The sequence below is a fragment of the Neofelis nebulosa genome, chromosome 14, assembly GCF_028018385.1.
Source record: "Neofelis nebulosa isolate mNeoNeb1 chromosome 14, mNeoNeb1.pri, whole genome shotgun sequence".
Lineage (NCBI taxonomy): Eukaryota > Metazoa > Chordata > Mammalia > Carnivora > Felidae > Neofelis > Neofelis nebulosa.
The window spans coordinates 72,523,358-72,533,345 of NC_080795.1; the positions used below are offsets into that span (position 1 = coordinate 72,523,358).

The window sequence follows — 9,988 nt, forward strand, 5'->3', positions numbered from 1 at the left end:
ATTCTTCCAAGGCTGGATTGTGTCACTTAACGTGATGTTCTCAGAATTCATCCATATTATGGCATGTGTTGGAATGTCATTCCTTCTTAAGGCTGAGCAATATTCTGTTGTATGGGTAGACCACATTTTGTTTATCCCTCGTCAGCCAGCGGGCATTTGGGTCCCTTCCACGTTTTGGCTCTTCCGAATCAGGCTGCTGTGAACACAGGTGTGCAAATATATGCCCACTTGCGTTCCTGCTTTCAATTCTTTTGGGTACATACCCGGAAGTAGAAGTGAATCATATGGTAATTCTACATTCGACTTTTGGGGAACGGCTATGCTGTTTCCCCCAACAACTGCATCTTTTCACGTATTCCATCAGTAACGCACAAGGATTCGTGTCTCCACATCCTACCAACACTTGTTGTCTTGTGTTCTGTGTTTTTTCTTTTTGTAGACATTTTAATGGGTGTGATGTGGTATCTCCTTGTGGGGCTGATTTGCGTTTTTCTTTTTTTAAATTGTTTTTTAATGTTTATTTATTTTTGAGAGAGAGAGAGAGAGAGAGAGAATGAGAGATCCTGAGTCAGGGAGGGGCAGAGAGACAGAAACACAGAACCCGAAGCAGTCTCCAGGCTCTGAGCTGTCAGCACAGACCCCGATGCAAGGCTCAAACTCATGAACTATGAGATCATGACTTGAGCTGAGTTCGGACACTCAACCAACTGAGCCACCCAGGTGCCCCTGATTTGCATTTTTCTGGTGATTAGTGATATCGAGCATCTTTTCACATGCATATTGCAAATCTTCTTTGGAGAAATATCTATTCAAGTCCTTTGCCCATTTTTAAATGGGCAAATTAAATTTGTTGTTGAGTTTTAGGAGTTCTTCGTGTATTGTGGATATTGATTCCATATCATATATGTAATTTGCAAATGTTCTTTCTCCTATTCTGTGGGAGGCTGTCATTTTAAGTGGGCTTCATAGAGAACGCATCACTTGGGCAAAGACTTGAAGGAGGTGCCGTTCGAAGGAAAGGGAATGACAGAATCTGAGAACATGCAGACTGGGGGATTGAAAAGAACTGAAAACAGGCCCCTAAAATCATTCTTAAATGATTATAGGGTTTGCCACTGCCTTAGGGATTCAGAATCAGGCACATATGGGGGCGTGTGTGTGTGTGTGTGTGTGTGTGTGTGTGATTGCAAGAATGGTGATTTTTCTCCCCTTGCTTCATTTGTTCCCAGAAGGCCCTCCTTGAGAGCGACATTCCAGGCTCTCGCTCATGTGACTGCTCAGCCCAAACTCTCCCTGGGCTGGACTGTCTCTAGGTCCAGAGGGGCAAAGTGTTAGCAAATCCTTTTGGCCAGGAGTATAACGCCATGACCTGCCATCAGTTTCATGGGTCGTAAAGATGGCCGTCTGCTCTCCATCTCTCTGTGTCCCACCTCCCTCCACTGGTTCTACAGTCAAGAGGAGAAGAAAAGGGTTATTATTTATGGACCGCCCCCCGTCCCGAAGCCCTCAGCAGCTGGTGTCAGTCATGAATGGAAGCTAGGCAAAGTGTCGTCATGCTATCCTTTCCCTGTACTGCCCACCTCACTTTTGGTTTTTCTCACATGCTTCATCCAACAGATGGTTCAACAAACCAGAATCCACTTCTGCCTTCTGTTGGCCACGGAGAAACGGAAGCAAATTAAGCTCTCTCCACTTGCCTAAGACAGGCCAGGCATCGTGCCTGGTGGTTTGCATGCCCTTATTCCGATCCTCATAAGAAGTACGTTTCATTATTCCCAACACGAGGAAGCTGAAGCTCAGAGGTAAAGCTACTTGCTCGATGCCACAGAGGTGCTTCTCTCCAAAACACAGCCCTCTTCAGCACGCCCAAAAGAGTTTCCAGGGTTCCGAAAAGCTGCCTTAGGAACCACGGTGGGAAAGGCAAGGAGAAGGAGAGGGAGGCTGAGTTGTCAGGGTCCCAAGCCCACCTCACTTCAGCCTGAGCCACAGACCTTTTGATCCGTTTTGTATGACTTACTGTCTCATCTGTACAAACTGTTAATATTCCCTCCTTTGAACAGTTTTATGCCATCAACGGAAGCTCACAATCCAATTCTTTATTCCTGACCAAGTGCCTTGAATCAGTGGTAGACTTTTATACTCAGTGGCATCGTGGGGTCAGGAGTAGGTTATTAGCATTACATGTGAACGTTTATTTGCAAACGTGTTTTTATGTTTAAATGACACAAAACATGAAGCTGTGGACCGCAGGCGGGACCCTAGGCCACCGACTCCTTTCCTATCTCAGCTCTCACTGTGCCCCAGAACTTTCCGTCTTGCCGCCCCTCATTGAAGCTCCTTGGCATGTGGCCCAGACCCTCAGAGCCATGGCTTGGGCTCCAGTCTCCTGTCCTGGAAGCATATGTACGGGGACATGTCACTGACTGAGTATGACATCACAGATTCATGGGTACCGGAACATCTTGTTCATTTCCCCCACCTTGTTTGAGAAGACATCCCAGGATGTGAATGAAGGACATCCTATGGAAGCTGAGAAAGGACATTGTTCTCTGCCCTAGGCCTGTTAGGTGAGGGCAAGAGGTCTGGGCTGGAATGATCGAACACCCCCAGGATCTTGCATGTGTAGGGAATGATACAGAGGGGCAGGGATAGGAGGTAATATTCACACTGGGTGCAGGAGACTCAAAAGTCCATCACTGAGCATCTACACAGTGAAGCCTGTGCCTACCTGACGGCCCAGCAATTCCTCTGGAATTGCGACATCTAAGAAAAATTAACGCACACGTCCACCAAAAGACAGGTGCAAGCCATTATCACAGCAGCAGTGCTCATCATAATCAAAAACTAGAAACAATCCATAAAAAAATAGAATGAGCGAGACGTTTTGGTAAAATTATACCAGAGAGTGTGATACTGCAGTGAAAACAAAGAAACTATGAACTATTATCACCGGCAACCACATGGAAACATCTCACAGATACAATGAGAGAGCGAGTGAGCGAGCGAGCGAGAGATGTTGGCAGTCCTGGTGATTGCACTTGAACCAGACAATGATGACAGGCTCTTGGCAGTGTTCTCAGCTGCCCAGATTTCCGTGGTTCTGATGTTGGAGCCACATTCCCCGCCCCCAGCCTGCATGTGGATCCTTGAACCACCTGCTATCCTGCCAGTAAATTCCTTTTACATTCATGTGAGCTCTAGTCTCTTGCTTTGTTGGTGACCCAAGCCCTCTTCTAGCATGTAACCTAGAGCTGGAAAGTAGCAGCGAATAAAACAATAAATGTGATTGCACTTTGTCAATTATAAAGAACCAAGAGACGTGAAAGGCATTATTATTAATTTTAAAAAGGCAAAGGAAATGGGTGTTTGAGATGCTCAGTTGGTTTGAAACATTGAAATCATCTAAAACCATGCTTTACAAGGCTGCCTAATTGCAAAAAGCTATAAACCCTCTTGGGAAAACAACCATTAAAAAAAGCATGACATTTCAAAATGTGATACAAGTCAGGACCAACTAGCTCATGATGGTTATTGTAGCAGAATTGTTATTTTGGTTTAATGGGACACTTTAAAAATACAATTAGATCTTTCAACTCTGGAAGAATAAAAACACATAATGAAATGAAAATAGCAGGTATATCGGAAGATAATGTTACATAAGGAAATTATTTTGGTGAACTTTCTTTGAGTCAGGATGGTTCATAATTGTATAAGTAGATACTTCAATTTAAACATGAAATGCAGTAAATTAGTCAAGTAACAAAAAAAGCATCTCTCTCTCTCTCTGGTGTTTCTCAATGAAATACATTAACGATTAGTGTTTTCTCGAGTTGTGTAAGTTGATAGCCTGATGTCTGCACACATTTCCTCTTCGTTTGCACAGTGAACGTTCAGGGTACTGGTTCTTTTACAGCAGATGACCTTTCCATGAGGTCTGGGTCTCCTGGAGACCTCATGTCCCATCATGGCCTTGGCTCCCTAGAGGCTCCTGAGTGGCCGCGTCAACAGTGCATTGTGGGAACTGCTCATGGAGTTGCTGGGATACATGGAAGGGCCTTTGCAGGGTACACTGGCTTCCGTGTCAGAATCTCAGACTGATGCGTTCTCTCTGGGACCAGAATGGGTCTTCTATTCCTTCCTCCTGCCATGTTTGTTTAGCTGTTCCGGTCAGGATCTGCGTTGGGCAGAGGTGGCTAATTAATTCGCTGGAGGTTAAACGCCCAGGGGTAGCTCTACCATTCACACCTATCCCGCCTCACCTGAGACTCCCAACGACCCTAGTGCTAGATATTGGGTATTCAGCCCCTTTGTGCAAGCGAGAAATCTAGAGGGGGTTGGTCACGCGTCCAAGACCTGGAGGCTAGCGGCAAAAGCAGGATCAAACTCAGGTTCGGGACCAACCAGGTGATTTGCGGGGCTTAGTGCAAAATGAAGATGTGGGACCTCTGTTTAAAAATTGTGAAGAAATTCAAGACGGTGACAGCAGACTGTTAAACCAAGGGCAGGACCCTGCTGAGCGCCTGCGTTCATGTGACCGCGCAGCCTGCCCTGCTCAGGTTAGGTGGGTTCCAGACCCCAACTCTTTCAAGAATGGCAGTGGGGTTTGAGAGGGGCGCCTCTCTTCCTTGCCAGAGTTCTAGGCTAATGGAGAGAACCGGAACTCTCAGGCCAGTGGTGACAAAAACACCAACTTCGTTCTGGATGAAGCTGAGGCTGGAGATTGTGGCATACGTATGCAGCCAAAGTGGGTTGCCTACTTCTGGACCCAGACTGAGGGAGTTCTCCCCAGTGGCTCTAGGGAAGGGAAGCTCTCTCCTAGGGGAGACAGAGCCTTTACGGCTCAGCTGTTGGCATGGCCAGCGGCATAACGGAACCGGTTCTCCACAGACGGATGGATCCCAAGGAAGAAGAGAGAAGCCATTTTTCAGATGGTTGACCCACATATCCCAGTCACGTCCCCCAAACTCACTAGTTAAGGGACGTCACTTCTCCCCCCTTGGGAAGGAGTAATTGAGGGGGCAGCGAGAACTGAGGGGGCAGTAAGGGGGCAACAGGGGGTACTCTGTTAAGTCTTTACCCCTGAGTATAGTGGGCTCTTCTAAAATGGCTCTCCAAGGGGCGCCTGGGTGGCTCAGTCAGTTAAGCGTCCGACTTCAGCTCAGGTCACGATCTCACGGTCCGTGAGTTCGAGCCCCGCGTCGGGCTCTGGGCTGACGGCTCAGAGCCTGGAGCCTGATTCTGATTCTGTGTCTCCCTCTCTCTCTCTGCCCCTCCCCTGTTCATGCTCTGTCTCTCTCTATCTCAAAAATAAAGAAACGTTAAAAAAATAATAATAAAAAAAAATTAAAAAAATAAAATGGCTCTCCAAGATCCCTAGGTTAAACCTGGAGTTTAACCCCTCGCCTGGAGTGGGGGCTGGACCCAGTGACCGGTGTCTAACAGAAGTGACTAGATGTCATTTCCATGGTTAGGTTACACATGATTGTGACTTCAGTCTTACTCTCTCCCCTTCTCACTTGATCATCAGTGGAGCCGGCTGCCATGTTATGAGCTGTTTGTGGAGAGGTGATGTACCATCGGCCAGCAAGAAGCTGAGTCTCTCATTCTGACGGCCTCGGGGATCTGAAATCTATCAACAACCATGTGAGTGAGTTTGGAAGTAGACCCACCCTGGGTGAGACTTGAACTGGCAGGATGTGTGGGTCAGCCATCTGAAAAATGGCTTCTCTCTCCTTCCTTGGGATCTGTCTGTGGAGAACCAGTTATCTCTCCTCGAGAGAGAGACTCCTCCTCCTTCACCCTTCCTCCTCTTCCCTTCTTATTTATGGTCTCATTGTGTTTCATGTAGATCAGAGGTTTGCAATTTTCGTTATTGAGCTAAGGTGTACTATTTACAAAGAAAGTAATCATGGGTCCAGCTGCTCTTTGAAACTCAGGTCCCCTCTTCTCTTCCACACAATGCCTCCTGGGCCTCAGGTGACCTCTGAGGCACCTCCATGGAATGCATAGACTCTGTAGAACTTAGTTTGAAAAACGGTGACCAGGACTTGGTCAACAGTGTCATTATTGGTCTTTCTGATTAGACTATTGTCCCCCAGTCCGTCTTCTCCCTTCCTGGGTGGTATGTTCCTGAAAAAAACAATTTGGCCCTTCTTAAAAACTGCCAAGACATCCCTGCTGCCATAAGATAAGAGCTCACCTCCTTCATATTTACAGTCAAGGTGTTCCACAATCTAATCCAAACTGGCCTGGCCACTCCAACCTGGAGAGAAGGGGAGGGAACCATGATGAATGTGGACACCAGTTGAGACACTTGTGAAAACACCCAGGTACTTACTGAAGTCTTGTACTAGCGGGTTGTTGTGGTCCTCATGATGTGGTTTGAAGTGCTGGGGTCCAGAGCCAACGGTCAAGAAAGAATTCTTGAGATACGTCCGGTGCAAAAAGGTGGTTTTATTAAAGCACAGGGGCCAGGACCCATGGGCAGAAAGAGCTGCCCTGGGATTGTGAGGCACCATAGATTACACACTTGGGGGGGGGGTGCTGGGAGAGGTCAAGACGACATTTCCAAAAGGGTTTTCATGTAGAGAAGACTGACAGCATCTTGGAGGCCTAGCTATCATCAAGCGAAGGTTGTTTTTCCCTCTACCAAAGCGTTAACATTAAGATTAGGAGTTCCTGGAGGAGAGTCATTCTCTGCCTGTCTCCAGTATTTGTCAATGGGCTGCAGGTTATATAAGCAAATTTAATTTTATCTACATTTCCTTTTGCCTTCGTTCTTCACATCATTAAGGAGGTCATGTGGGCGAGCTCTAATCCCATATGACCGTGTCCTCAGAGGAGGAGCTTAGGACACAGACACGGAGGGAAGGCCGTGTGAGGACACAGGGAGAAGATGGCATCTGCAGGCCAAGGAGAGAGCCCTTGGATCAAAGCAAGCCTACTGATGCCTCGATCTCAGACTTCCCGCTTCCAAAGTTGTGATGAAATAAACGTCTGGGACATAAGCCCACTCAGTCTGTGGTGCTTTGTTATGGCGGCCCGAGCAAACTCATACACTGGTGTCCACCCCAAAGAGCTGTTGTGTGCTTTAAAGGAGATAATGTGTGTAAAAGAACATTCGCTCAAATCGTCCACAAAAATTCAATGAGTGCCTGCTACGTATTGCTGTATCTGATGCACAAAAATACAAATGCAATGTTGGTGAATATTGCAATTATTAAGAAGAGACAAATCAGCAGGTGGATTTTGTCATATCTTTTTTTCTTAAAATTTTTTAATGTTTATTCATTTTTGAGAGAGAGAGAGAGAGAGAGAGAGGGAGTAGGGAAGGGGCAGAGACAGAGGGAGACACAAAATCTGAAGCAGGCTCCAGGCTCTGAGCTGTTAGCACAGCTTCACCGACTGAGCCACTCAGGTGCCCTCTTTTTTTTTTTTTCTTTCCAAAATGGCAATTGCAGTGTCTCATTGTTGGCCTGATTCATAAAGGAGCAGGGGGATGATATGGTTTCATGCATAATTATAGGGCTCTCTTCCCTCTGTGACCTCATAGCCTTACTCCTCCCTCAAGAGGCCATAAATCTCACTCAGCATGAGGTCATCTGGCTGCAGTGAAGTCCCCAAAGATCTTTCTGAAAACCTGATGCTAAATAACCAATGACACAGTGGCCAGCAAGTCCTCCACGATACAGATCTGTTCCTTCCAGGTTTCCAGTGTGAGTCACACACCGGATTTCTTTACCCTGAGCTTGATGCCTGGCCCGGGCAGGGGGCTCCAAGGCCTGGGAGAAGGGACCCTTTGTGGTAGCACTAGCCCAGGGTTGCAAGTTTCTCTAAGGACCCATTCTGTGCTTGGGCCATGTCGCTCCACGACAGGGGCATTGGGCCCCCCTAGAGACAGACATGGCCACCTATTCTAATCAGTGAAAAAAAAAAAAAAGACCCTCCGGTCCCAAGACTGATGATGCGTGCCCCCTAGACGAGCCATCTGAATTCACTCTCTTACACATTAATTCAAACAAATCGAATTCAGTGCCTATGAGGTGCTGGACGCAGTGCTGGCATTGGAGTATAAAAATGAATTAGACAGACTTTGCCCTTGAGGACCTCACTGTCTAGTGGGTGAGATACACACACACACAAACAATGATGATGCACCCTGACAAGAGTTATACGAGAGGGAGACATAAAGTGCGGTAGGAACACAAAAGAAGTGTGTGTGTGTGTGTGTGTGTGTGTGTGTCAGTTAAAGCTACAGATATTTCCAAGACACCATTGATTGCAAGTGCTTCTCTGATTTACTAATGGCTTTTGGGTACACAATCAGAAATGCCGCCACATGAAATGGCTAACATTGATTGTAAGGTGCTGCTGAAGTGTTAACCCTGCGAAAAGAATCCCGTTTGAACTCCTTCTCTGCTGGAGCCAGGACTCCTGCACCTGGGTGGGGACTCCGGACGTCTGCTCTCAGCATGGGGTGAGCAGAATTCGCTTAGGGGCCCAGTTTGGAGCTTAGAGAGAGCCAAAGGCAGGAGGGATCCTCTGGGCAGGCCCTGAAACGTAACCAGCCAATGCTGGAGAGAGACAAAGGTGGAGGAGACAATGACCCCAGCGCTCGTTCCAAGAATACAGCGCATGGTTGTAAGAAGTACTTTGACAATATGCATTATGTGGGTGACCTCCAAAAAAGCCGCTCAGACTGCCAACTGCCCTCCAAGGAGACTGGGACTGAGTCAGTCGTGGGGCTTGGGCTTTGCCAGGGTGGGAGCCAAACTGCCGTGATAAACGGAGGACAGGCTGGACCAGCCACCAGCAGGCCTTCTTGCCGACCCACCCCTTTGCTTTAAATCGGTGCTGAATGGATACTTAAAGGACATCCCTTTAAGGGAGGTGAGCTGATTTGCCTGCCCAGAGGCCCTACTCTCTCTCTCTCCAGCTCTGGCTGAAAGGCAGCATTCCAAAGCAATGGCTGAAGGAGGCAGCTGGATGAAGTCTCAACCCAGAGGCTGGGCTCTGGGTAGAAAGTGGGGAAAAGTGGAGGCCAGTTGAGAATGGAGGGGGAGGGGCCCTGGAGCTGTTCCCCAGGCTCTGGAGCCTGCGGCAGGCTTTACAGGGAACCAGCCAGCACATCCCTGGGCTTGGAAGGAGGAGCTGTTCAGGGTGCTGAGGTTATTTAGATCACATCCATCTTCCGGTATGTGGGCTTTGCGGTTCCTTTATCCCCAGCTGGTAGACCGTCTTTTCTTCTCCCACCCCTTCTCCCTCTCTAAGTTACCACCTTTACCACGTGTGTGTGTGTGTGTGTGTGTGTGTGTGTGTGTGTGTAGGAACTGGGGATAAGGGGTGGAAAAAGAAGCTAAATATAGACCAGAAAGCTCACCCTGGTTCCCAGCATCCCAGAGACGGCTCTGAGTGGCACTGAGGGTCTTGGCTGATGGAGAGAACTTGACCATTGTAGCCAAGAGCACACAATGTCTTGTATCTGCATCTTCACTCTGGAGCTGACCTTGTGGACCTTGGACAAGTTAAGCTCCGCAATTTCAGTCTCCTGGTCTTAATATCTATCTGTCTTGCGGGATTGTTGAAAGAATTAAATGAGATCATGCATTGTAGAGGGCAGTAAATGCTTAGTGAATAGTAGCTATCATTGTTGTCTTGTTATAATAATTATATTAATATATTCACACTGTGACTCATCGTTGGCCTTTTGGCTCACATCAAATCCTGAAATAACTACCCTGAGAAGTTAAAGGGACCAAGATTCCATGGATTTCCAATCAAAACAGTCTCTTCGCTGAAACCTGAGGTAAAGGGAAAAGGTTGAGGAGCCTCTGTTTTCTTGTTGAAAGATCTTGGGTAATTCATTTTTGACTTCTCTGGGGTCAGTTTCACATGTAACGAATAAGGGCGGAGGTTTTCAGCCCTGGGAGTTTTGCTTGAAACAGAATAACTCATCCTAGAGGGTGGGGGTGTATACTGTGACCCCTTT

The 9,988-nt window shown here is 47.4% G+C and overlaps 1 long non-coding RNA gene across 1 annotated transcript; it reads left to right on the forward strand.

Annotated features, from left to right (window-relative positions):
* Positions 1-5,573: 5,573 nt before the first annotated feature.
* LOC131495088 (uncharacterized) lies at positions 5,574-7,007 on the forward strand. Its single transcript, XR_009253750.1, has 3 exons — positions 5,574-5,643; positions 6,217-6,329; positions 6,794-7,007. It is a non-coding gene; the product is annotated as an uncharacterized LOC131495088 (long non-coding RNA).
* Positions 7,008-9,988: the final 2,981 nt, after the last annotated feature.